Raw genomic sequence first — 26,237 nt, 5'->3', positions numbered from 1 at the left:
ATAGGAGTAAAGCTCATATCGCTCCTATGTAACAGAATTACAGGATTGCTATGAGCGCCGACCACAGGGTGGCGCTCATAGCAATCCGGCATCAACAACCATAGGGGTCTTAAGGGGACCTCTGGTTGTCATGCCGACGCATCGTTGACCCCCGATCATGTGACGAGGGTCAGCGATGAGCTCATTTCCGGGCCAATGGCCAGAAGCGCTAGTTAAATGCCGCTGTCAGCGTTTGACAGCGGTATTTAACTAGTTAATAGCGGCGGGTGGATCGCGATTCCACTCGCCGCTATTGCGCGCACATGTCAGCTGTACAAAAGAGCTGACATGTCCCGGCTTTGATGCAGGCTCACCGCCGGAGCCCGCATCAAAGCAGGGGATCCAACCTCGGACATACTATCCCGTCCAAGGTCAGACAGTTCTGCTGTGGATTGGCCTGACACAATGGAAGTCAATGGGTGCAGAAACGCTGCAGATCCGCAAAAATCTGCAAATCAGTGGACTGTTTCTCCACAGAATGTGCACAAAATTTCTCCGTTTCCCATTGACTAGCATTGCTTGTGCACTACACTGTGGATATGAAGTCCAAAAACGATGCGGATCCGCATCTAAATCCACAACGTGTGCACATAGCCTAAGGCTCAGCTCACATTTATCCTGCATTCTACGCTGTGCGCTTACACCGTGGTTTCTGTGTAATCTTCTGAAATACACGATTCAGACGGAGGAAGATTCCCTATAATGAAGCAGATGGAGGCACTGTGGAGGCCATCTGGCCTGTGATTTAGCAGTGTGTCTTTTTAAAGCACCACTCCAGTGTTTGCTTTCCATTACACCGCTGGAGCGCCGCTTTAAACGTAATTCTCCTGCCGCCGCCCCCATTAGTCTCTGAAAAAAGTGACCTGCCGACAGCTCCAGTGTTTCATGGAGCTGCGCAGAAGTCACTATTAGGCTATGTGCACACGATGCGGATTTTGCTGCGGATCCGCAGCAGTTTCCCCTACGTTTACAGTTCAATGTAAACGTATGGGGGAAAAAAACGCTGTGCACATGCTGCGGAAAAAAACGCGCAGAAACATAGCGGTTTACAATCCGCAGCATGTCACTTCTTTTGTGCGGATTTACAACTGCCCTTATGGAAAACCGCAGTTGTAAATCCGCAGTGGAAACCGCAGGAAAACCGCGGTAAATCCGTGGTAAATCCGTGGTAAATCCGCAGCGGTTTTATCAAATCTGCTGGAATCTGCTGCGGAAAAATCCGCAGTGGACCCAGACTACGTGTGCACATAGCCTTAAATACAAGTCTATGAGAGCCTCGTTCTGGGTCTCAGACTCGCATTGAGCGCTTGTGACGTAGCTTCTGACTTACAGTCAGTAAGAAGCTGAGCTCACAGGATGGCTCCGCAGGACCGGAGGGGCGTCTGTCAAAGGCAAAGCTGATGGATGGTGAGTATAACAGGGGCAGGGGGGCTGAAAAGAAAAAAAAAATACAACCTGCTGGAGTGGTGCTTTAAGAAAGCACAAAAGAACAGTCAGTTTGAAAAAAAAAAAAAGGACAACGCTGAACAGAGGCCAGACGGGGTCCAGAGTAAACTTTGCTGCCTTGGTTAATGGATCCCTCAAGAGTTTCATCTGAATCACAGGGGATCTCAAATGTTATGTAAAATGTTCCCAATAAAAGCTTCAACTCAATCCACTATAAAAAGCAAGTCCCCACTCAGGTCCATTAACGGAAATAAGGGGATTCCAAGTTACTGGTAGTAGAAAGGCTCTGGAAAAGAGCTATGGCTTCTCACCCCCCAGAAGAAATCAACGAATTCTGCGCTCCCAAATCCAAATGCCTCTTTCCCTTCGGAGTCCCACAGTGTGCCTAAACCGCAGTTAGTGTCTACATGTTTGTCAGTACTGTAGAAATGAGAGCCAGCCTAATTTACAGGGTCCATGTCTCCAGAAGCATGAGCTGGGCACAATGTACGGGCATTGCAACGTACTGGTCACTACAGCAGCAGATTTGCAATTTTCAATCAGCAACTCTATTGCTGCTTGTTTCTGGGAAACACCCATGAAGTCAAAAACGTAACTACATCTGTAGATAAATTTCCCAGAGGGAAGTAATTTACAAAATAGGCTCTTCTGAGGGTGAATTCTGCTCTCCTGGCACTTAGGGGCTGTGTATATGGAGTCCGCAAACTGTTCTAGGAAAGTCTGCGCTCCAGAAGGCAAATAGCACTCGGTCTCTCCGGAGTTACGCGGTGTCATTAAGCAGTACAGTACAGCCACATATGGGGTATTGCCAAGCTCAGCAAAAATTGTGGAACAAATACTGGTGCCATTTGGGTTTTGGCATACACAGGAAAGATTGCACAACAAACTGTACCATTTGTTTTCTCCTATGAAAATAAAAAATTTGGGGCAAAATTTGTGTGGAGGTTTTATTCTCATGGTTCAACATTATAAACTTCTATAAAGCACTTGGGGATTCTAGGTGCTCACCACAGCTCTAGATAAATTCCTTTAGGGATATAGTTTTAAAAATGGGGTCACTTGTATAGGGTTGCCACTGTTTAGGTACATCACGGGCTCTGCAAACGTGACATGGTGTCTGCCATCTATTCCAGTTAATATTGCGCTTCAAGAGTCAAATGGTGCTCCTTCGCTTTCGAGCCCTGCGCCCAAACAGCTTTCCTCCACACATGGGGTATCGGCATGTTCAGGAGATATTGCACAGCAAATTGTATGGACCACTGTCTTCTGTTACCCTTGTGAAAATAAAAAAAAATTAAAAATTGAGTCTAAAGGAACAATTTTGTCGAAAAAGTTATTTTCATTTTTTCCTTTCACACAGTTTTCCTATGAAGCACCCAAAAGTTAATATACGGTACCTTATATACTCGTGTATAGGTCAAATTTTTCAGCACATTTTTAGTGCTAAAAATGCCCCCCTCGGCTTGTACACGAGTCATTGTCCCAGAGGACTGCAAGGGAAGGGGAGCTTCGGGTCACAGGAGGCAGAAGCCGGCGGCTGCAGCTACAGCCCGTGCCCGCTGCTAAAAAAATTAATATTCACTGCACTTGCACTGAACATTCATTTCTCTTATAGTGCGCACACAGTGTCAGCAGCAGTCGCTGGCTTCCAGCAGCTGCCAGGCTATCACGGGTTCCCGCTCATTAAGGTAATGAATATTCACCTCTCTCCAATCCTATAGGCCGCAGAAGCAGCTGGCACCAGAAAGATGCTGCGAGGGCATGTTGGGAAGGTAAGTTGGATGTTTTTTTTAATGTTGTTCTCATGGGGGCCATACATACATGGATGGGGAATAAGGAGCCCTGCAGACAAGCATGGGGAATAAGGAGCCCCGCAGACAAGCATGGGGAATAAGGAGCCCCGCAGACAAGCATGGGGAATAAGGAGCCCCGCAGACAAGCATGGGGATGAGGAGCCATGCAGACAAGGATCTACTATATAATTGTCTAAGGGTCACTTTGGTCTGTGTCTGTCACGGATATTCATTGGTTGCGGCCTCTGTCATGGAAATCCAAGTCGCTGATTGGTCGCATCAAAACAGCCCAGATCGATCAGCGACGGGCACAGTCCGGAAGAAAATGGCCGCTCCTTACTCCCCGCAGTCAGTGCCCGGCGCCCGCATACTCCCCTCCGGTCACGCTCACAGAGGGTTAATGCCGGCAGTAACGGACCGCGTTATGCCGCGGGTAACGCACTCCGTTACCGCCGCTATTAACCCTGTGTGTCCCCAACTTTTTACTATTGATGCTGCCTATGCGGCATCAATAGTAAAAAAAATGTAATGTTAAAAATAATAATAAAAAAAAAAACCTGCTATACTCACCCTCCGTAGCCCGCCGAGCCGCTCGCACCTGCCGCCATCTTCCGTTCCCAGCGATGCCTTGCGAAATTACCCAGAAGACTTAGTGGTCTCGCGAGACTGCTAAGTCATCTGGGTAATTTCGCAATGCATCCTGGGAACGGAAGATGGCGGCAGCCACGCGCCTATCGCCGGAGGATCCTAGGGGGTGAGTATATAACTTATTTTAATTTTTTTTTTTTTTTTTTAACAGGGATATGGTGCCCACACGGCAACATACTCCGTGGGCTGGGCAACATACTCCGTGGGCTGGGCAACATACTCCGTGGGCTGGGCAACATACTCCGTGGGCTGGGCAACATACTCCGTGGGCTGGGCAACATACTCCGTGGGCTGGGCAACATACTCCGTGGGCTGGGCAACATACTCCGTGGGCTGGGCAACATACTCCGTGGGCTGGGCAACATACTCCGTGGGCTGGGCAACATACTCCGTGGGCTGGGCAACATACTCCGTGGGCTGGGCAACATACTCCGTGGGCTGGGCAACATACTCCGTGGGCTGGGCAACATACTCCGTGGGCTGGGCAACATACTCCGTGGGCTGGGCAACATACTCCGTGGGCTGGGCAACATACTCCGTGGGCTGGGCAACATACTCCGTGGGCTGGGCAACATACTCCGTGGGCTGGGCAACATACTCCGTGGGCTGGGCAACATACTCCGTGGGCTGGGCAACATACTCCGTGGGCTGGGCAACATACTCCGTGGGCTGGGCAACATACTCCGTGGGCTGGGCAACATACTCCGTGGGCTGGGCAACATACTCCGTGGGCTGGGCAACATACTCCGTGGGCTGGGCAACATACTCCGTGGGCTGGGCAACATACTCCGTGGGCTGGGCAACATACTCCGTGGGCTGGGCAACATACTCCGTGGGCTGGGCAACATACTCCGTGGGCTGGGCAACATACTCCGTGGGCTGGGCAACATACTCCGTGGGCTGGGCAACATACTCCGTGGGCTGGGCAACATACTCCGTGGGCTGGGCAACATACTCCGTGGGCTGGGCAACATACTCCGTGGGCTGGGCAACATACTCCGTGGGCTGGGCAACATACTCCGTGGGCTGGGCAACATACTCCGTGGGCTGGGCAACATACTCCGTGGGCTGGGCAACATACTCCGTGGGCTGGGCAACATACTCCGTGGGCTGGGCAACATACTCCGTGGGCTGGGCAACATACTCCGTGGGCTGGGCAACATACTCCGTGGGCTGGGCAACATACTCCGTGGGCTGGGCAACATACTCCGTGGGCTGGGCAACATACTCCGTGGGCTGGGCAACATACTCCGTGGGCTGGGCAACATACTCCGTGGGCTGGGCAACATACTCCGTGGGCTGGGCAACATACTCCGTGGGCTGGGCAACATACTCCGTGGGCTGGGCAACATACTCCGTGGGCTGGGCAACATACTCCGTGGGCTGGGCAACATACTCCGTGGGCTGGGCAACATACTCCGTGGGCTGGGCAACATACTCCGTGGGCTGGGCAACATACTCCGTGGGCTGGGCAACATACTCCGTGGGCTGGGAAACATACTACGTGGGCTGGGCAACATACTACGTGGGCTGGGCAACATACTACGTGGGCTGAGCAACATACTACGTGGGCTGGGCAACATACTACGTGGGCTGAGCAACATACAGGTCCTTCTCAAAAAATTAGCATATAGTGTTAAATTTCATTATTTACCATAATGTCATGATTACAATTAAACTTTCATATATTATAGATTCATTATCCACCAACTGAAATTTGTCAGGTCTTTTATTGTTTTAATACTGATGATTTTGGCATACAACTCCTGATAACCCAAAAAACCTGTCTCAATAAATTAGCATATCAAGAAAAGGTTCTCTAAACGACCTATTACCCTAATCTTCTGAATCAACTAATTAACTCTAAACACATGCAAAAGATACCTGAGGCTTTTATAAACTCCCTGCCTGGTTCATTACTCAAAACCCCCATCATGGGTAAGACTAGCGACCTGACAGATGTCAAGAAGGCCATCATTGACACCCTCAAGCAAGAGGGTAAGACCCAGAAAGAAATTTCTCAACAAATAGGCTGTTCCCAGAGTGCTGTATCAAGGCACCTCAATGGTAAGTCTGTTGGAAGGAAACAATGTGGCAGAAAACGCTGTACAACGAGAAGAGGAGACCGGACCCTGAGGAAGATTGTGGAGAAGGACCGATTCCAGACCTTGGGGAACCTGAGGAAGCAGTGGACTGAGTCTGGTGTGGAAACATCCAGAGCCACCGTGCACAGGCGTGTGCAGGAAATGGGCTACAGGTGCCGCATTCCCCAGGTAAAGCCACTTTTGAACCATAAACAGCGGCAGAGGCGCCTGACCTGGGCTACAGAGAAGCAGCACTGGACTGTTGCTAATTGGTCCCAAGTACTTTTTTCTGATGAAAGCAAATTTTGCATGTCATTCGGAAATCAAGGTGCCAGAGTCTGGAGGAAGACCGGGGAGAAGGAAATGCCAAAATGCCTGAAGTCCAGTGTCAAGTACCCACAGTCAGTGATGGTGTGGGGTGCCATGTCAGCTGCTGGTGTTGGTCCACTGTGTTTCATCAAGGGCAGGGTCAATGCAGCTAGCTATCAGGAGATTTTGGAGCACTTCATGCTTCCATCGGCTGAAATGCTTTATGGAGATGAAGATTTCATTTTTCAGCACGACCTGGCACCTGCTCACAGTGCAAAAACCACTGGTAAATGGTTTACTGACCATGGTATTACTGTGCTCAATTGGCCTGCCAACTCTCCTGACCTGAACCCCATAGAGAATCTGTGGGATATTGTGAAGAGAAAGTTGAGAGACGCAAGACCCAACACTCTGGATGAGCTTAAGGCCGCTATTGAAGCATCCTGGGCCTCCATAACATCTCAGCAGTGTCACAGGCTGATTGCCTCCATGCCACGCCGCATTGAAGCAGTCATTTCTGCAAAAGGATTCCCGACCAAGTATTGAGTGCATAACTGAACATTATTATTTGTTGGTTTTTTTGTTTGTTATTAAAAAACACTTTGATTGGATGGGTGAAATATGCTAATTTATTGAGACAGGTTTTTTGGGTTATCAGGAGTTGTATGCCAAAATCATCAGTATTAAAACAATAAAAGACCTGACAAATTTCAGTTGGTGGATAATGAATCTATAATATATGAACGTTTAATTGTAATCATTACATTATGGTAAATAATGAAATTTAACACTATATGCTAATTTTTTGAGAAGGACCTGTACTACGTGGGCTGGGCAACATACTACGTGGGCTGGGCAACAAAAAAATGTTTTTGTAAATTTTGTTGGAAAAATTAGAAATTGCTGGTCAACTTTTAACCTTTCCAACTCCCTAACAAAAAAACCGCAACTTTTAAAAATGCTGGTGTAAAGTAAACATATGGGAAATGTTATTTATTAAACATTTTGTTTGACTGAACTCTCTGGATTAAAGGGATGTGAGCCTTCGCGGGCAGGGTCCTCTCTCCTGTACCAGTTATAACTTGTATTGTTTAAGATTATTGTACTTGTTTATATTATGTATACCCCTCCTTACATGTAAAGCGCCATGGAATAAATGGCGCTATAACAATAAATAATAATAATAACCTGTCAGCAGATTTTGCCGCTATAAGATTTGGCCACTGCCTTTCAGGGCTGATATACAGCATTCTATAATGCTGTAGATAAGACCCCAGTCCGTCCTGCAAGTTAAGAAAAATAAGTTTTATTATACTCACCCGGAGGGCGGTCCGGTCCGGTCCGATGGGTGTCGCAGGTTCGGGTCCAGCGCCTCCCATCTTCTTGTGATGCCGTCCTCCTGCATAACCGCTCCCTGGCATCGGTGCTCCTGCGCAGTCACACTTTATCTGTCCTGTTGAGGGCAGAGTAAAGTACTGCAGTGCCCAGGCGCTGGGCCTCTCTGACCTCTCCCGCCGCCTGCGCACTGTAGTACTTTGGTCTCCCCTCAACAAGGCACATAAGTACACGTCAGTAGGAGTGCCGAGGAGTGATGAAGAAGCAAAAGGGTGGCGTTGCAAGAAGATGAGAGGCACCAGACCTGGCTCTGCAACTTTTTTTTCTTCACCTGCAGGTCAGACAGTGGAAGGGGTTGGGGCTTATCTACAGTATTATAGAATTCTGAAGATAAACCCTGAAAGGCAGTGGCCGCATCTTATAGCGGCAAAATTTGCTGACAGGTTCGCTTTAAGGGCATAAAAATTAAAACTTAGTAAATTGTGAAATTTTTCGCAGCAATTTCTGATATTTTCGCAAAAAACAAAAAAATATATATTGACTTAACTTTACCACTACCATAAATTATGTGTCACAAAAAAATCATCTCGGGAACATAGGGATACGTTCAAAAGTTACTACGATAAAGTGACACTGGCCAGAAATTGAAAATTTGGCCTGGTCAGGAACGTGAGAACAGGCTTCAGGGTGAGAGGGCTAAAACAGGTCATCCGCTACTAGATAAACACATTAACTGTCACTGTGGGCTTATACAATAAAAACAAATCTGCACTATCCTCCTGGATTGATGCTGTTCCTCCACTCAGTCTTGCATCCCTCGCTAGTCACCTGACAATAACAATGTCACATGACCACTGCACCCAATCAGTGACAGCTGACTGGCCGCAGCCTTCAGATCTACACCCAAGTGGATCAGCTGCAGTTACAATGTGGCGTGTAACTGCAGCAGCCCTGTGCATGTGAAACCGTTCTCTCCCTACAAGTTTAAGCAATTGTGAAAGGAAACCCTATAAAATAAATATACATATATATTTATTTTGGCACAGTTAAAAGCCACATGGCCGCTGTACATAAAGCAGCCTCACAGTTTTATGTATCTGGAAGAACAGGTTCTTCTGCTAGCATGTAAATGTGAAAACTGCAGTCAATCAGCAGCCACCGATTGGAAGCAGCGGTAGTTGACATTATGTCAGGAGACTGATTGAGGGACAGAAGAGGTGCAATGCAGATTCAGGAGATAAGTATACATTTTTTTTTTTTTATACAGTACACTGGTGCCAATAATAAGGGGTTCTCCAATGGTGTCACCTTATTAAACTCATGCTGACACTAAATACCCTTGGGCACTTTTTGCGTTCTTCTACTGCTCTTTAGCAATCATACGTCTACCATCAACCACTGGCTGCAGCAGTAACATAAGCGGTGCACACACATCAGCACAACAGTGATTGGCTGCAGTCAGTCATGTGGCCACCAAGCCACCGGATCGGCAAAACAAGTACTACTGTGATATTAAACCAATGCAGTTGGTTGGTAACATTTTATGGGGTTGGACAAGAGCAAAGGAATAAAAGATCTAGACTCTGTAGGGTAGATGAAAGTTTCTTCATAAAATGTATGCTTAAATATTATTTCCTTACTAATCACGGAGCAAAGTTCCAATATTTCCCGCAGATATCCCTCAAGATTATTCTATAGTTAGCATATTGCTCTGCTAATAAAAGCAGGGTATAACCGTGGAAGTACAATGGGCAGCACACTGGCATGATGATCAAAGACGTACATCAAGAATAGCAAAAGGGCTTTCATGATCACACATCACCTAATAACCAAGCCACCATATACAAACATGCCACAATCACGCCTATCCTTAAAAAGCCAACCCTCGATCCAACAGCTATGTGCAGCTATCGCCCAATATCACTGCTCCCATTCGCTTCCAAACTCCTGGAGCAGCATGTCCATGCTGAACTTTCCTCCCACCTCTCATCTAACTTGCTCTTTGACAATCTACAATCTGTTTTCCGCTCCCATCACTCTACTGAGACAGCCCTGACCAAAATCACTAAGGACCTACTTACAGCCAAAGCTAACTAACAATACTCTGTACTCCTCCTTCTGGGCCTGTCCTCTGCGTTCGACACAGTTGACCACTGCCTCCTACTACAGATCCTCTCTTCCCTTGGCATCAAAGACCTCGCCCTATCCTGGATCTCCTCATACCTTTCCAACCGCACATTGAGGGTATGTGCACACGTCAGGATTTCTTGCAGAAATTTTCCTGACAAAAAACCAGACTTTTCTGCCAGAAATCCGCATGCGTTTTACCGCAATTTTACCGCGTTTTGAATGCATTTTTGGCGCGTTTTTCCCCCCAAATGCATAGAATAGCAGGAAAAACGCAGAAAATCCGCAAAATTAATGAACATGCTGCTTTTTTACCGCGATGCGTTTTTTTCGCGGAAAAAACGCATCATGTGCACAAAACATGCAGAATGCATTCTAAATGATAGGATGCATAATGTATGCATTTTTAATGATTTTTTATAGCGTTTTTACCGCGAAAAAAACCTGAACGTGTGCACATAGCCTCAGTGTCTCCTACACTACCTCCTCATCCCACCCTCTCTCTGTTGGAGTCCCCCAAGGCTCTGTTCTAGGACCCCTACTCTTCTCAATTTATACACTTGGCTTGGGACAACTCAAAGTCTCATGGATTCCAGTACCACCTCTATGCTGATGACACTCAGATCTACCTCTGGCCCAGACATCACATCCCTGCTGTCCAGAATCCCAGAGTGTATCAGCCATATCCTCCTCTCACTTCCTCAAACTCAATGTGGACAAATCTGAACTCCTCATCTTTCCTCCATCTCATAGATCTTCCTTTCCTGACCTATCTATCGCAGTAAAGGATATCACGCTTTCCAGCGTACCGGAAGTCCACTGCCTCGGAGTAACCCTCGACTCTGCCCTGTCCTTCAAACCGCACATCCAAGCGCTTTCCACTTCCTGTCGCCTGCAGCTCAAAACATCTCCAGAATCCATCCTTTTCTCAACCGTCAATCTACTAAAATTCTTGTGCATGCCCTCATCATCTCCCGCCTTGACTACTGCAACATCCTTTTCTGTGGCCTCCCTGCTAACACCCTTGCATCTCTCCAGTCCATCCTTAACTCTGCTGCCCAACTAATTCCTTTCTATCCCCTCACTACTCCTACGCTTCCCCCCCTCTGCAAATCTCTTCACTGGCTCCCATTCCCTCTGCGTATCCAGTTAAAATTACTAATACTGACCTACAAAGCCATCCATAACCTGTCTCCTCCCTATATCTCTGAGCTAGTCTCCCTATATCTTCCCTCACGTAATCTCCAGTCCTCACAAAAGACCACCTTCTCTCCTCCACACTTATTCACTCCTCACCCTACCGCCTACAAGACTTCTCCCGAATATCCCCATCCTCTGGAATTCTTTGCCCCACGTCCGACTATCAACCACATTCGGATCCTTCAGACGAAACCTGAAAACCCACCTCTTCAGAAAAGCCTACAGCCTGCACTGACCCTGCTGCCCCCTCACCACTTCTGGAGCTACCTCCTCACCAACAACAGAGCTCCAGCAACTCTCAACCTATTGTCACCATCCTGTAGAATGTAAGCCCGCAAGGGCAGGGTCCTCGCCCCTCTATCAGTCTGTCATTGCTAGTTTGCTTACTGTAAGTGATATCTGTAATTTGTATGTAACCCCTCCTCATGTACAGCACCATGGAATCAATGGTGCTATATAAATAAATACTACTAATAATACAAAGCTACCAACCCACTGGTGAAGAATGAGCATTCAGGCAGAGGCAGCTCAGATCTCAGCTACATACACAGTCACTGTGCCTTCATAATGGAGGATGTAGTGGCTAAAGAGGAACCACAATTACAGAAAGTCACACCTCATAAAATAGGCCAAGGGACCAGGAAGCACAGCCTCTGCCTTGAAAGACTTGTTTACTCCACACACCTACAATGAGGAATGCAACTCTCAAAAATAGGAACACGCAACGTCATGTACCTCGTCATAATTCTCAGCTTGTGGCAGCTCATCCACAGCACATGGAAGCAAGAGGAGGAGATTGGGAGACAACTCGCTAGATGTCCTCACAACCTGGGAAGTAGAAAAAGCTGCCAGCTCCCCTGATCTGTCAGCTCTAGGAAATGCTGGTATTCTTCTGGAGCAGCTTTTCTTAGAGAAATTGCACAATGCACAGTTCAGTTACGTCTCCTAGAAATTAAAGTTGAAATCTGCGTGTTCTCAGATGGTCAAGTCACTGTACACTTACTAACGGGAGAGCCAGCGCCGGGGGAAGCGCCAGCGGCAGACATTTATAGCGAATAATGTGTCAGGATTGCCAACAGCTCTTCCTAAAATTATCCATTCATATTCCACTGAGAAGTGCCGGGTCAATAATATTACTGATTTTTCATTTTTAATCAGACTCGTACAGTATTCATTTTTCTCTTGTTAAGAATAATGTCAAAACAATGAATATTATAAGCCCTCAGTCACAAACAGTAAGGGAAGCAGCACTTTTTTACATGGAGCAGGTCTGTGTGGGATATGCACCTTAATTAAGGATTAAAATATACATTATCCATGCAGCTAATTAGTATAAATCTCAAACAAGCTTTGCAGAGTCAAGAGGTAACTGAATAGGGGCACTCTTAGGTTGTGGGCAACATGTTCAATACCATGTGATACAAATCAGGGGCCAAATCCACCGAACACAAAAACGCAGCCTTTATTAGTAAAATATGAAAATGCATGTAGGTTAGAATTAAAACTGACACCAAACCAATAATACACAGGACCCTGAATAAGTAACCTGGCCTCTGCTCCGATTACTCCGGACGGTGCACAGAGTAGGACGCCAATACACCAGAAATGAACATGAAGACTCAGTTAGGCCATGTTCACACCATCCTTTTTTTAATGCGGAACCGCCGCGATTTTCCCGCTGCGGGTCCGCAGCTGTTTTCCATGCAGGGTACATTACAATGTACCCTATGGAAAACAGGAACTGCTGTGCCCACATTGCGGAAAATCGCGAAAAAAGCCGCGCTGAATAGCCGCGGTAAAAAAGAAGTACCATGTCACTTCTTTTTGCGGAACTGCAGCGGTTCTGCACCCATAGACCTCCATTGTGAGGTCAAACCCGCAGTAAAACCCGCAGATCAAAAATATATCAGCAGGTTTTCTGCGGTTTGTGGTGCAGAACCGCTGCAGTGTGGCTGCCCCCCCGTGCTCCAATCCCACCCCCCGTGCTCCGATGCCACCCCCCCGTGCTCCGACGCCCCCCCCCCCCTCCCCCGTGCCCTCATCTCCCCCCCTTATACTTACTCGGCCTCCCGGAGTCCGTCCGGCCGGCCGTCTTCTCCCTGGGCGCCACCATCTTGCAAAATGGCGGGCGCATGCGCAGTGCACCCGCCGAATCTGCCGGCCAGCAGATTCGTTCCAAAGTGCATTTTGATCACTGAGATATAACCTCAGTGATCAAAATAAAAAAAAATAGTAAATGCACCCCCCCTTTGTCACCCCCATAGGTGGGGACAATAAAAAAATAAAGAATTTTTTTTTTTCCACTAAGGTTAGAATAGGGTTAGGGGTAGGGTTAGGGGTAGGGTTAGGGTTAGGGGTAGGGTTAGGGTATTTTCAGCCATTTTAACCCTAAAAAACTTCCTAGAAAACACACAGACTCTGCATAGAAAACTGCACCAAAAAAGGACCTGCGTTTTCTGCCAAGAGCTGCGGTTTTTAGTGCAGAAAAAACAGCAGGGAAATCAGGAACGTGTGAACATGGCCTTATATTACATGAGAAATACAAGAAATGACTTATCTATTTATATAATCGTCTGTGTGTCTGTAAGGGAAATCCCGCATTGCTGATTGGTCGCGCCAGCCGCCTGCGACCAATCAGCGACAGGCGCAGTCCAGCCGTAGTTCAGTCACGTTTACGGAACAAGTCCTGTCAGTCACAGTGCCACGTAGTTCAGACACGTTTACTAAACAAGTTCTGTCACCGTGCCACGTAGTTCAGTCACGTTTACTGAACAAGTTGTCACCGTGCCACGTAGTTCAGTCACGTTTACTGAACAAGTTCTGTCAGTTACAGTGCGACATAGTTCACTCACGTTCATACTGAATAAGTTCTGTCAGTCGTAGTGCCACGTAGTTCAGTCACGTTTACTGAACACGTTCTGTCAGTCACAGTGCAGCATAGTTCAGTCAGAATATTCTAGAATACCCAATGCATTAGAATCGGGCCACCATCTAGTAATGCATAGAAATATTGTCTTATCAGGATAGTACTAGGACAAGTTACCAGTGTGAATACTGCACCCACCAACCGTAGTGCAGTAATGCCCTTACAGTAGTTACAATAGCAGGGACGCATAAGGTTGGTAAATTGGCATACCGAGTTTTTGTCTAGGCCTGAAATAACAGGACTCCCACCGACCACTAGAGCGAGGGTCTCAATACGCATTGCTACATCATATCACAAGGCTTAAATGCTACGTCATGATGATTGCCTATGGGACTAATAGATAGCCGAGCACCATGCCTCTGTCAGTCCCAATTGCAGTCATAAAAGCAGTAGAGCATGGGTGTGTTAGGCCTCTCTCACACTTCCGTCTTTTTCCTCCCGTCGAAATCCGTTGAGTTTTGAAAAAAACAGGATCCGGCAAATTTTTCTGCAGGATCCTGTTTTTTCCCCATAGACTTGTACTAGTGACAGATGGCCATCCCTTTCATCCGTCGGAAAATAGCGGTCCGTTGTGCGGAGAAAACGTTCAGAGGAACGTTTTTTTCTGCACGTCGGAAGAAAAAAAAAATTAAAAAAATAAATAAATCGCTCAGCGACGGGTCCTGCGCTGTCCATCGTTGGCTATAATGGAAGCCTATGGGCGCAGGATCCGTCACTGACCGTCAAACACTGGAATCCAGCGACGTATCCCATTTTTTCATTCCAAGTATGCCCGGAACCATTTTCCAACTCAGGGGAAAAAAATTCTCTCTCTCGAATTTTATGCATTAAAATTCAGGTACTACCGAATGCGACGGATCCGTCACTTTACTGGATGCGCTACATCTGTTTGCCAATCTTTTTACAACGTCCGTCGATGCGTCGCGTCAACGCATTATGACGGCCGTCTCAAGACGGAAGTGTGAAAGAAGCCTAACCCAGCAGCTCTATTCACACCCAACCTCAAAGAGGGGGAATGGGGAATCATGGCTCCTGTGCTAGTGATCAGTTGGGTGATGAACGTCAGTGGAAAAGTCCCTTAAGGCCAAGTTCCCACGATGCATAGTGGGTGCATTTTAATGTTGCAGCATTTCTGCACTTATTAGGAAAATTGCGCTTTTTTTGTTGTTGTTGTTGTTTTTTTAACACGGACACTGCGTTTGTTTTTTTAGCATCTCATGTTTTAAATAAAGCTGCATTGTTTTCAATACTTCTTGATATTTTACTTGAAAAAAATAAAAAAAATTAAAAAAAATGCATTAACCCCTTTACCCCCAAGGGTGGTTTGCACGTTAATGACCGGTCCAATTTTTACAATTCTGACCACTGTCCCTTTATGAGGTTATAACTCTGGAACGCTTCAACGGATCCGAGTGAATCTGACACTGTTTTCTCGTGACATATTGTACTTCATGACAATGGTAAAAATTCTTTGATAGTACCTGCATTTATTTGTGGAAAAAAACGGAAATTTGGCGAAAATTATGAAAATTTTGCAATTTTCCAACTTTGAATTTTTATGCAACTAAATCACAGAGATATGTCACACAAAATACTTAATAAGTAACTTATGTCTACTTTACATCAGCACAATTTTGGAACCAAAATTTTTTTTGTTAGGGAGTTATAAGGGTGAAAAGTTGACCAGCAATTTCTCATTTCTACAACAAAATTTTTTTTTAGGGACCACATCTCATTTGAAGTCATTTTGAGGGGTCTATATGATAGAAAATACCAAAGTGTGACATCATTCTAAAAACTACACCCCTAAAGGTGCTCAAAAACACATTCAAGAAGTTTATTAACCCTTCTGATGCTTCACAGGAATTTTTTGAATGTTTAAATAAAAATTCCCAAAAAATTTTATTCAGCTCCAATTTGTTTTATTTTACCAAGGGTAACAGGAGAAAATGGACCCCAAACATTGTTGTACAATTTGTCCTGAGTACGCCAATACCCCACATGTGGGGGTAAACCACTGTTTGGGCGCATGGCACAGCTCGGAAGCGAAGGAGCGCCATTTGACTTTTCAATGCAAAATTGACTGGAATTGAGATGGGACGCCATGTTTCGTTTGGAGAGCCCCTGATGTGCCTAAACATTGAAACCCCCCACAAGTCACACCATTTTGGAAAGTAGACCCCGTAAGGAACTTATCTAGAGGTGTGGTGAGCACTTTGACCCACCAAGTGCTTCACAGAAGTTTATAATGTAGAACCGTAAAAATAAAAAATCATTTTTTCACAAGAATTATCTTTTCGCCCCCAATTTTTTATTTTCCCAAGGGTAAGAAGAAGTTGGACCCCAAAAGTTGTTGTACAATTTGTCCCGAGTACGCTGATACCCCATATGTGGGGGTAAACCACTGTTTGGGCAGATGGGAGAGCTCGGAAAGGAAGGAGCGGCGTTTGACTTTTCAATGCAAAATTGACAGGAATTGAGATGAGACGCCATGTTGCGTTTGCAGAGCCCCCAATGTACCTAAATAGTAGAAACCCCTCACAAGTGACACCATTTTGGAAAGTAGACCCCCTAAGGAACTTATCTAGATGTGTTGTGAGAACTTTGAACCCCCAAGTGTTTCACTACAGTTTATAACGCAGAGCCGTAAAAATAAAAAAAAAATTTTCCCACAAAAATTATTTTTTAGCCCCCAGTTTTGTATTTTCCCAAGGGTAACAGGAGAAATTGGACCCCAATAGTTGTTGTCCTATTTGTCCTGAGTACGCTGATACCCCATATGTTGGGGTAAACCCCTGTTTGGGCACACGGGAGAGCTCGGAAGGGAAGAAGCACTGTTTTACTTTTTCAACGCAGAATTGGCTGGAATTGAGATCGGACGCCATGTCGCGTTTGGAGAGCCCCTGATATGCCTAAACAGTGGAAACCCCCCAATTATAACTGAAACCCTAGTCCAAACACACCCCTAACCCTAATTCCAACGGTAACCCTAACCACACCTCTAACCCTGACACACCCCTAACCCTAATCCCAACCCTATTCCCAACTGTAAATGTAATCTAAACCCTAACTGTAACTTTAGCCCCAACCCAAACTGTAGCCCTAGCCCTAACCCTAGCCCTAATGGGAAAATGGAAATAAATACATTTTTTTAATTTTTCCCTAACTAAGGGGGTGATGAAGGGGGGTTTGATTTACTTTTATAGTGGGTTTTTTAGCGGATTTTTATGATTGGCAGCCGTCACACACTGAAAGACGCTTTTTATTGCAAAAAATATTTTTTGCGTTACCACATTTTGAGAGCTATAATTTTTCCATATTTTGGTCCACAGAGTCATGTGAGGTCTTGTTTTTTGCGGGACGAGTTGACGTTTTTATTGGTAACATTTTCGGGCACGTGACATTTTTTGATCGCTTTTTATTCCGATTTTTGTGAGGCAGAATGACCAAAAACCAGCTATTCATGAATTTCTTTTGGGGGAGGCGTTTATACCGTTCCGCGTTTGGTAAAATTGATAAAGCAGTTTTATTCTTCGGGTCAGTACGATTACAGCGACACCTCATTTATATCATTTTTTTATGTTTTGGCGCTTTTATACGATAACTATTTTATAGAAAAAATAATTATTTTGGCATCGCTTTATTCTCAGGACTATAACTTTTTTATTTTTTTGCTGATGCTGTATGGCGGCTCGTTTATTGCGGGACAAGATGACGCTTTCAGCGGTACCATGGTTATTTATATCTGTCTTTTTGATCGCGTGTTATTCCACTTTTTGTTTGGCGGTATGATAATAAAGCGTTGTTTTTTGCCTCTTTTTTTTTTTTTCTTACGGTCTTTTTCCCCACGTGAGCGCCGCCGATCGCGCTGGACGTACTATCCCGTCGGTGGTCATAGGGGCCCACCCCACCTCGACGGGATAGTACGTCCGATGTCAGAAAGGGGTTAATATTAAATTTTCCGCATCTAGTGCAAGGCTATGTGCACACATTGCAGAATTGTCGCGGAAATTTCCGCAACTCCCTGCTACGGGAAATACGCATGCGGAATTGGCGTGCGCATTCCAGCTAAAACACTAGCGTTTTGCAAGCGTAATTAGCGATCTGTAGCATCGCTTGGAAAACTGATTGACAGGTTGGTCATACTTGACAAACATAGTGCTTGACAAGTGTGACCAACTTTTTACTATTGATGCTGCCTATGCAGCATGAATAGTAAAAAGATATGTTAAAAAATGATAAAAAATAAAAAAGCGTTATATTCTCACCCTCCGGCGGCCCCCCGCAGCCTTCTCGATCCTCGCGATGCTCCCGGCAACTCCCGTTCCCAGCAATGCCTTGCGACAATGACCCCAGATGACGTAGCATCACGTGAGACCACTAGATCATCACAGGTCATTGTCACAAGGTATCATTAGGAACGGGAGCATCGCTAAAGCCTGGGCTGGATCCGGGGGCCGCCAGAAGGGGAGTTAACTATTTTTTATTTTAATTTTTTTTTTTTTCTTCCTAGGGCCTGGAGGAGAGTCTCCTCTCCTCCACCCTCGGTACCATCCGCACATGATCAGCTTACTTTGCGCATGGTGGGCATAGCCCCCATGCGGAAAGTAAGCGGATCAATGCATTTCTATGTGTACGGAATCGCCGCTATTCCGCACAAAGAATGAGCATGCTGCGTATTTTTCCGAGATGCGATTCCGCTGCGGAAAAATATGCATTAGCACAGCATTGCGGAATCCCATTAATTCAATAGGTTGTGTTGTGTATGCGTTTTTGCGGCAAAAACGCATACAGTTCGCAACTTGTGCACATGGCCTTTATCTAAAGGGAAAATCTGTACATAAAACAGACATGTTGTGGATTTCAAAAACGTACCGCGGGCAAGTTTACACAACGTTAAATATTTTTTAAAAAAATGTTCAGTGGGCATGAGATATCCATAAGCCCTATCCTCACGGCTGTAACTGTAAAAACACGCAACACATAAGCATTGAATAGTCACAGATATACAGTTGGTAGCAAAGTTGGAAGCTTAAAAATAAAAAGGATCAATGTCTACATTACAGGGACGCGACACAAAGGAAATCACCACCAACTCCTATCAAAACTCTTTAGTGACTTCAAAAAACTTGCAGCAAAATTTGATGCCAACAGACCCGGGAGTATTCAGATGGCCCAGAAAGGTATGTGATGAATGCCAAAAGGTCTCCAAGCCCAAACTCCAAGACCACCAGGAAAGTCAGCCACAATATGCTCTAAACCATGTAAATAAGACAAGGAAGTTTTGGGCTTTTGCACTGTGGAGCGATTAAGCTAAATGGGAACTTTTCAGGCTGGTGGATCAGCAGGATGTCTGGAAACATTCTGGAAAGTACAACCTACATACAGGGAAGCATGACGGTGCCTCGGTGATTATCGGAGGCTGCTTTGCTTCCGACACTGGAAACCTACAGTGTGTAGAGGACAAGACTGATTCAAATGAGGAAGTCGTAGGACAAATCATGCCTTCTGTGAGGAATCTGATGCTTAGATGGCATTGGACATTTCAAAAGGAAATTATGCCAAGCATACCTCAAAGTCCACCAAGGCATGGTTTCAGAAAACAAGTGCTTCATTTGAAATCCATAGAAAATCTATTGGTGTGACATTTAGAAGGAGATCGCAGAACAAAAACCCCAGACTATTCAGTAACCGTAGGCCACTGACCATGAGAAACACACTAAAAGTTAAAAACTGACCAAAAAAAAAAAAAAAATCATAAGAACTTTCCCTTACAAGACTGTTCTGACAGAACACTTAGTTAAGACAAATCTAAAAGCAGACACCAATTTATGTTTTTTATTTTCTGTCAGTGGATTTGCTTTATCCTATATTTTTGTCACAATTACAAGGGTGGCCTATAAGCCCGATTATCTCCTGGGCAATCTAGCAGCAGATGTGCAGGGGCCACAGCTCAATGACCAGCGAGTCCCTCTAGAACAGGACAGTGGTACGCAACTTGTTGGGAGTTGCACAGACAGCATTCAATGCAATCACACTATTTACATCTGGAAAAGTTGGGTGTGTGGCTGATCTACTAAAGTTTACTTGGAGCTTTTATTGCAGATAACGGCATGTGCATGGGGAAAGGAGGCTGGGAGCTCCAGGGAGACATGGACGGGTGACAGTCTAGAGTGGCTGAAAATTCCATAGGTAGACAAACGTATCTATCTCCAGCCGCACTAGGGCACAGTGCTGGGCCAGACAATGTGGAGTGGAAGCTTTACGTGAGCAGTGATGGAATGAATACAATGTAGACATGTCTGTGGAAGAGCTGGCACATCACCCACCAGTGCCAGTTACCAGCCTGCAATCAGTCAGATGATAGAGGCTGCAGCAGAGGTTTCTCTTGCATCATCGCCTCTAGACCTCATTTGGCTTCACCTTTCAGTACTAACAGGTTGTAATATTTTCCCATTATTTGAAGAATAAGACCGCAGTTTTAGATCCTCTCCACTGTCAGATGTATAGGCAAACTGCTTACAAGGGGTATCCATGACTATTAATGTATGGGTGGGAGGGCGAAGCTTCCAACAATTAGATAGTCAAAGGGAATCTGTCAGCAGGGTTTTCCATGTAATCTGAGAGCAGCATGATGTAGGGGAAGAGACCCCGATTCTAGCGATGTGTCACTCAGTTTACTGGGTGCAGCAGCTGTGATATAGTCAGTTTTCTCTGCTGTATACTGAGCTGTGGACACCACGCCCCACCTGATTGGCAGCTTTCTGTGTACATTGTATAGTGATAGAAAGGAGCTAATGAGTGCTGGGGGCGTGGTTGGACTAGCAGGCATGAGGCAGCTAGTCCTGAAGTGATAACCTCCTGCTGATAAAACACTGATTTTATTGAAACCGTAAATAAACACAGATGTGACACAAATGAAATCATGGTCTCTGCCCATAATTCATCCTGCTGTCAGAGTGCATAACAAAAACTTGCTGATAGATTCCTTAAACCCCCGAACGTGGTTTGCATGTTAGTGACCAGGCCAAATTTTTAAAATTCTGACCACTCAATTTATGAAGTAATTCTGGAACGCTTCAACAGATCCCGGTGATTCTGAGACTGGTTTTTCGTGATATATTGTACTTCACCATAGTGGTAAAATTTCTTCGGCATGACTTGCATTTCTTTGTGGGGGAAAAAAAAAGCGTACATTTGGCAAAAATTTTGAACATTTCACAATTTTCCGTCTCTACATTTTCATGTCCTTAAATCACAGATATGGCACACAAAATAGTTAAAAGTAAGATTTCCCACATGTGTACTTTACATCGGCACTATTTTGGAATCAAATTTTTTTGTAAGGAAGTTGTAAGGGTTAAAAGTTGACAGGCGATTTTTCATTTTTCCAACAAAATTTACAACACTTTTTTTTTTTTGGGACATCACATCTGAAGTCACTTTGAGGGGTCTATATGATAGAAGATACCCAAAAGTGGCACGCCTCAAGGTGCTCAAAACCACGTTCAAGAAGTGTATCAACCCTTCAGGTGCTTCAATTTTTTTAAAATGGGGGGAAAAAAAATTATTTTTTTTTTTTACTTCAGATACAATTTTTTTAAATTTTGACAAGGGTAACAGGAGCCAAAAAAAAAAAATGGACCCCAACATTTGTTGTGTCATTTCTCCCGAGTATGCAGATACCCCATGTGAGAATGAAAACCACTATTTGGGCACTCGGAAGGGAAGGAGCGCCACTTGACTTTTGGAAAATTTCCTGGAATTATTAGCGGACGTCAGGTCCTGTTTGGAGAGCCCTGAATATTTGTTTTCATACAAATATTTATATATACACAATATCTTGATTTTTTTAATTTTTGATTTTATCTTAATTATTTTTAAAAAATGTTTTTACTTTTTTTTTTTTTTTTTTTTTTTTTTACACTTTTTTAACTTTGTCCCACTTTGAAACTATCATTTTTGCAGGCCGATAGTTTGTATTGTATGGGGATGCAGCGGCATTCCCACAATATGCAAACTGTCAGCTCTGCGCTGACAGAGAAAGTTGCTCATCATACAGTGCTCATGAGCAAGCAACTTGTCGTTATGATGACATTGGGTCACCATGGCAACGATGGAACCCCGTGTCACGCCGCAGAGTCTGCGATCCAAAGGCAGAGGGGCTGTCATCCCTCTGCCAGCTCCCGGAATGCTGCGATCACATTCAATCGCAGTATTCAGGGGGTTAAAGCACCGGGAGCGTGACTTGACCACTCTTGGCTCTTAGTGCCGGGTGTCAGCTGTCACCTGGCCCGTGTGAGATCACGATGACGTAATAATCCATCCCTGGTCAAAATAGGCCCAGGGCACATGGACGGATTATTATGTCAGAAAGGGGTTAAAGTGGCTCCGCAGGAATAGAGAAAAAGAAACAACTTGAATGAATATCATAAATAAATTCCAAAATACATCTAATTAGCAAATCACAATTGCTTTGTCTAGGGAGGTAATCACTATAGTATGGTTACACTGACAGAAACCGGTCCTGGAATGTTAGGACAGATGCCTGTGAGCACGCTCAGTAGGAAGCTCCGCCGCTGTGACCTGGAGATACTTGTACTGTTAGTCAAAGACAGGGCACGGTCGTAGCTGTTTTCGTTCTGACCCAGACTCAGATAGCCAAATCACCAATGAGGCCAAATTGTGAAGCTTCACCCTTAATTGACAAGTGCTTGGAGAAAAGGGAAACTGCACACATGTTCTGAGCAAGTCACTTATCCCATATACTGAAACACAAAGCAAAATGTTATACCATTTACAACAAATGTAACTCATGTAGCCCCCACCATTATCCAGGGTCATACTTTGTTTACCATGTACCCAGAACATGTTGTTGCTGACTTAACCCTTCTATATCAGGTACAAAGCAGTGTGAGCAGCTTCTTACCCTAACACCCTTGATATCTCCAGTATCCGGTTAGAAAAATAAGGCACACAGCAGTGTGAGCAGCCTCATCTTACTCCAGTACCCCTGGTATCAAGTTAGAAAGACAGGGCACACAGCAGTGTGAGCAGCCTCATCTTACTCCAGTACCCCTGGTATCAAGTTAGAAAGACAGGGCCCACGGCAGCGTGAGCAGCCTCATCTTACTCCAGTACCTCTGGTATCAAGTCAGAAAGACAGGGCCCACGGCAGTGTGAGCAGCCTCATCTTACTCCAGTACCCCTGGTATCAAGTTAGAAAGACAGGGCCCACAGCAGTGTGAGCAGCCTCATCTTACTCCAGTACCCCTGGTATCAAGTTAGAAAGACAGGGCCCACGGCAGTGTGAGCAGCCTCATCTTACTCCAGTACCCCTGGTATCAAGTTAGAAAGACAGGGCCCACGGCAGTGTGAGCAGCCTCATCTTACTCCAGTACCCCTGGTATCAAGTTAGAAAGACAGGGCCCACAGCAGTGCGAACAGCCTCATCTTACTCCAGTGCCCCTGGTATCAAGTTAGAAAGACAGGGCCCACGGCAGTGTGAGCAGCCTCATCTTACTCCAGTACCCCTGGTATCAAGTTAGAAAGACAGGGCCCACAGCAGTGTGAGCAGCCTCATCTTACTCCAGTACCCCTGGTATCAAGTTAGAAAGACAGGGCCCACAGCAGTGCGAGCAGCCTCATCTTACTCCAGTACCTCTGGTATCAAGTCAGAAAGACAGGGCCCATGGCAGTGTGAGCAGCCTCATCTTACTCCAGTAGCCCTGGTATCAAGTCAGAAAGACAGGGCCCATGGCAATGTGAGCAGCCTCGTCTTACTCCAGTACCTCTGGTATCAAGTCAGAAAGACAGGACCAACGGCAATGTGAGCAGCCTCATCTTACTCCAGTACCTCTGGTATCAAGTCAGAAAGACAGGGCCCACAGCAGTGCGAGCAGCCTCATCTTACTCCAGTACCCCTGGTATCAAGTTAGAAAGACAGGGCCCACGGCAGTGTGAACAGCCTCTTCTTACTCCAGTATTATCAGTGGAGCAGATCTTCCTACATATGAAGGAGGACGGAGCTTCCTACTACACATGCTCCAAGGGACCTATCCCATTAACATTATAGGATAGGGTTCCCTCAGTGAAACAAGATGCGGCCATTTGAATTCTACAATGATTTACCTCCCTAAAGAAAACTTTTTGTTAATTAAATGTAAACTTGGGAATTTATTTATACTGACATTTCCTTCAGTTATTTATTCTATTCTGGGAGAACTCCTTTAAAGGCCTATGCTAACACTAGGTCATCAATACTAAGTCCCAGAATAAAAGGCTTGTCCAATCTAATTCATGAGGATGTAATAGAAATCAATCTAGGCTGGGCCATGGTATTCACTCAGCAAATCCAACAAAAACTAGTGATCCAGTAAATGTGGCCCCTGTACCTGCTTCAGTCTCTGCCTGGGTCCAGAAGTGCCAGACAATAATCATTACTGTTTTTGACACAAACTTGCAGTAAGATCTGCCAGCACACTGTAGACCAGGGGTGGGGAATCTTTCTGCCAAGGGCCATTTGGATATTTATACCATCCTGTGGGGAAGGAGGCCATACAAATTGCATGCTAACTCTGCCCACAGTTTTGACGCTGGGGCACTGGTGTCTGGATGTGATCTTTCATTGCACTCACGTCAGATTTCAGTAGTGAACGCTGTGCGCGTGCTCACAGAGCCACAAGAAATACATGTGCGCCCCGAGCACTGCGTTCTCCAGAAATCTGCCCGGGGGCCGGATAAAAGGTCATCGAGGGACGTTACCGGCCCACAGGCCTGAGGTTCTCCACCCCTGCTGTAAGCCATCAAGGAAACCTGCCATGTCTGGACCCAGCTTTACGGTCCCACAACACAGGTGCGCGTGTACCTATACGCCAAACAAGAGTCACCTGACCACTGCAGCCAATCACAGGCCTCAGCGGTCCAGTGACAGAAGAATGATGACATCATGGCTTCTGACAAAGCAGCAAACTGCGCTGGACCAATGAAGTGACAGCCGGCAATACTACAACATTTGGCTATTTTCATGCCTTCCATGGCACCTGTAGAGCTCAGCGAAGCAGAGAAACGCCGGAAAATACTGCAATGGAGGACGGTTGATATCGCAGCCTATGGTAATAATACTACAATGCTATGTCTGATGGCACAATACAGGGGAGCATTTTTGTCTATTATACTGTAATGTCACAAAATTGTGTGTCATCACTATAAGCAGTGATGTCACGGTCTGTATACATCCATGTATGGTCCTGTGATGTCACAACATGGTAATCACACGGCCCGGTGTAACACTATGATGTGATGTCTCAGTGGTGGAGTTTGCATTTACAGACGGCCTCCAGTGTGGTGAAGCCGCTTACTTGAAGCATTTCTAATACTCTGACCTTGTGGACACTGTACTAGGATTTTACTTACATTATGTGCTGGAATAGAATGGGCAGGAATGGAAATTATTTCTATTCAGGCATTTCAAGTAGAAATATTTTCAGTGAGAACGTGACCCACAAGCCAGATTACAAAACTTTGCCTTATGCAATGAATTGGCTTTAATAGAAGCCAGAGCCTCCCTTACGTCACTGCCGCCCATCACAGCACAGATGAGGAGCGGGCATTACTGCGCCCTGGACCCCAATACCCAGCGGCATCTAATGACCCCGACTGGAGGAGATCACTATGAAGCCGTCAGCCGGGGTGGGACTTACACCAGTTATAGGGTCAGACAGACCTTACCGTCATCAGCACAGGCTTCACAGGGCAGACAGCAAACACTGCTCTGTAACGGCCCCCAATTTACCTGTGGGAGAGGGGGGCTGCCCGCTGCCGCCTGTGGGTGGGGGGGGGGGGAGCTGCCCACTGTCACCTGTACTGCAACCGGCACCTGTGGGAGGGGGGGGGGGGCTGCCCACTGTCGCCTGTGGGAGAGGGGGGGGGGGGGGCTGCCCACTGTCGCCTGTGGGAGAGGGGGGGGGGGGGGGCTGCCCACTGTCGCCTGTGGGAGGGGGGGGGGGGCTGCCCACTGTCGCCTGTGGGGGAGGGGGGGGGGGCTGCCCACTGTCGCCTGTGGGAGGGGGGGGGGGCTGCCCGCTGTCGCCTGTGGGAGGGGGGGGGGGCTGCCCGCTGTCGCCTGTGGGAGAGGGGGGGGGGGGGCTGCCCGCTGTCGCCTGTGGGAGAGGGGGGGGGGGGGCCTGCTCGCTGTCGCCTGTGGGAGAGGGGGGGGGGGGGCCTGCTCGCTGTCGCCTGTGGGAGAGGGGGGGCTGCCCGCTGTCGCCTGTGGGAGAGGGGGGGCTGCCCGCTGTCACCTGTGGGAAAGGGGGGGGGGGGGCTGCCCGC

The 26,237-nt window shown here is 46.3% G+C and overlaps 1 protein-coding gene across 3 annotated transcripts in view; it reads right to left on the bottom strand.

Moving 5' to 3' along the window:
• Window positions 1-26,237, bottom strand: part of LOC138642143 (cullin-1) — a 101,286-nt gene that overhangs the window by 57,258 nt on the left and 17,791 nt on the right. The gene's annotated exons all lie outside the window — the stretch shown is intronic.

Source organism: Ranitomeya imitator, chromosome 6 (assembly GCF_032444005.1).
Source record: "Ranitomeya imitator isolate aRanImi1 chromosome 6, aRanImi1.pri, whole genome shotgun sequence".
Lineage (NCBI taxonomy): Eukaryota > Metazoa > Chordata > Amphibia > Anura > Dendrobatidae > Ranitomeya > Ranitomeya imitator.
The sequence above is the reverse complement of the archived record's forward strand: the minus strand, read 5'-3'. Positions and strand labels throughout refer to the sequence as shown.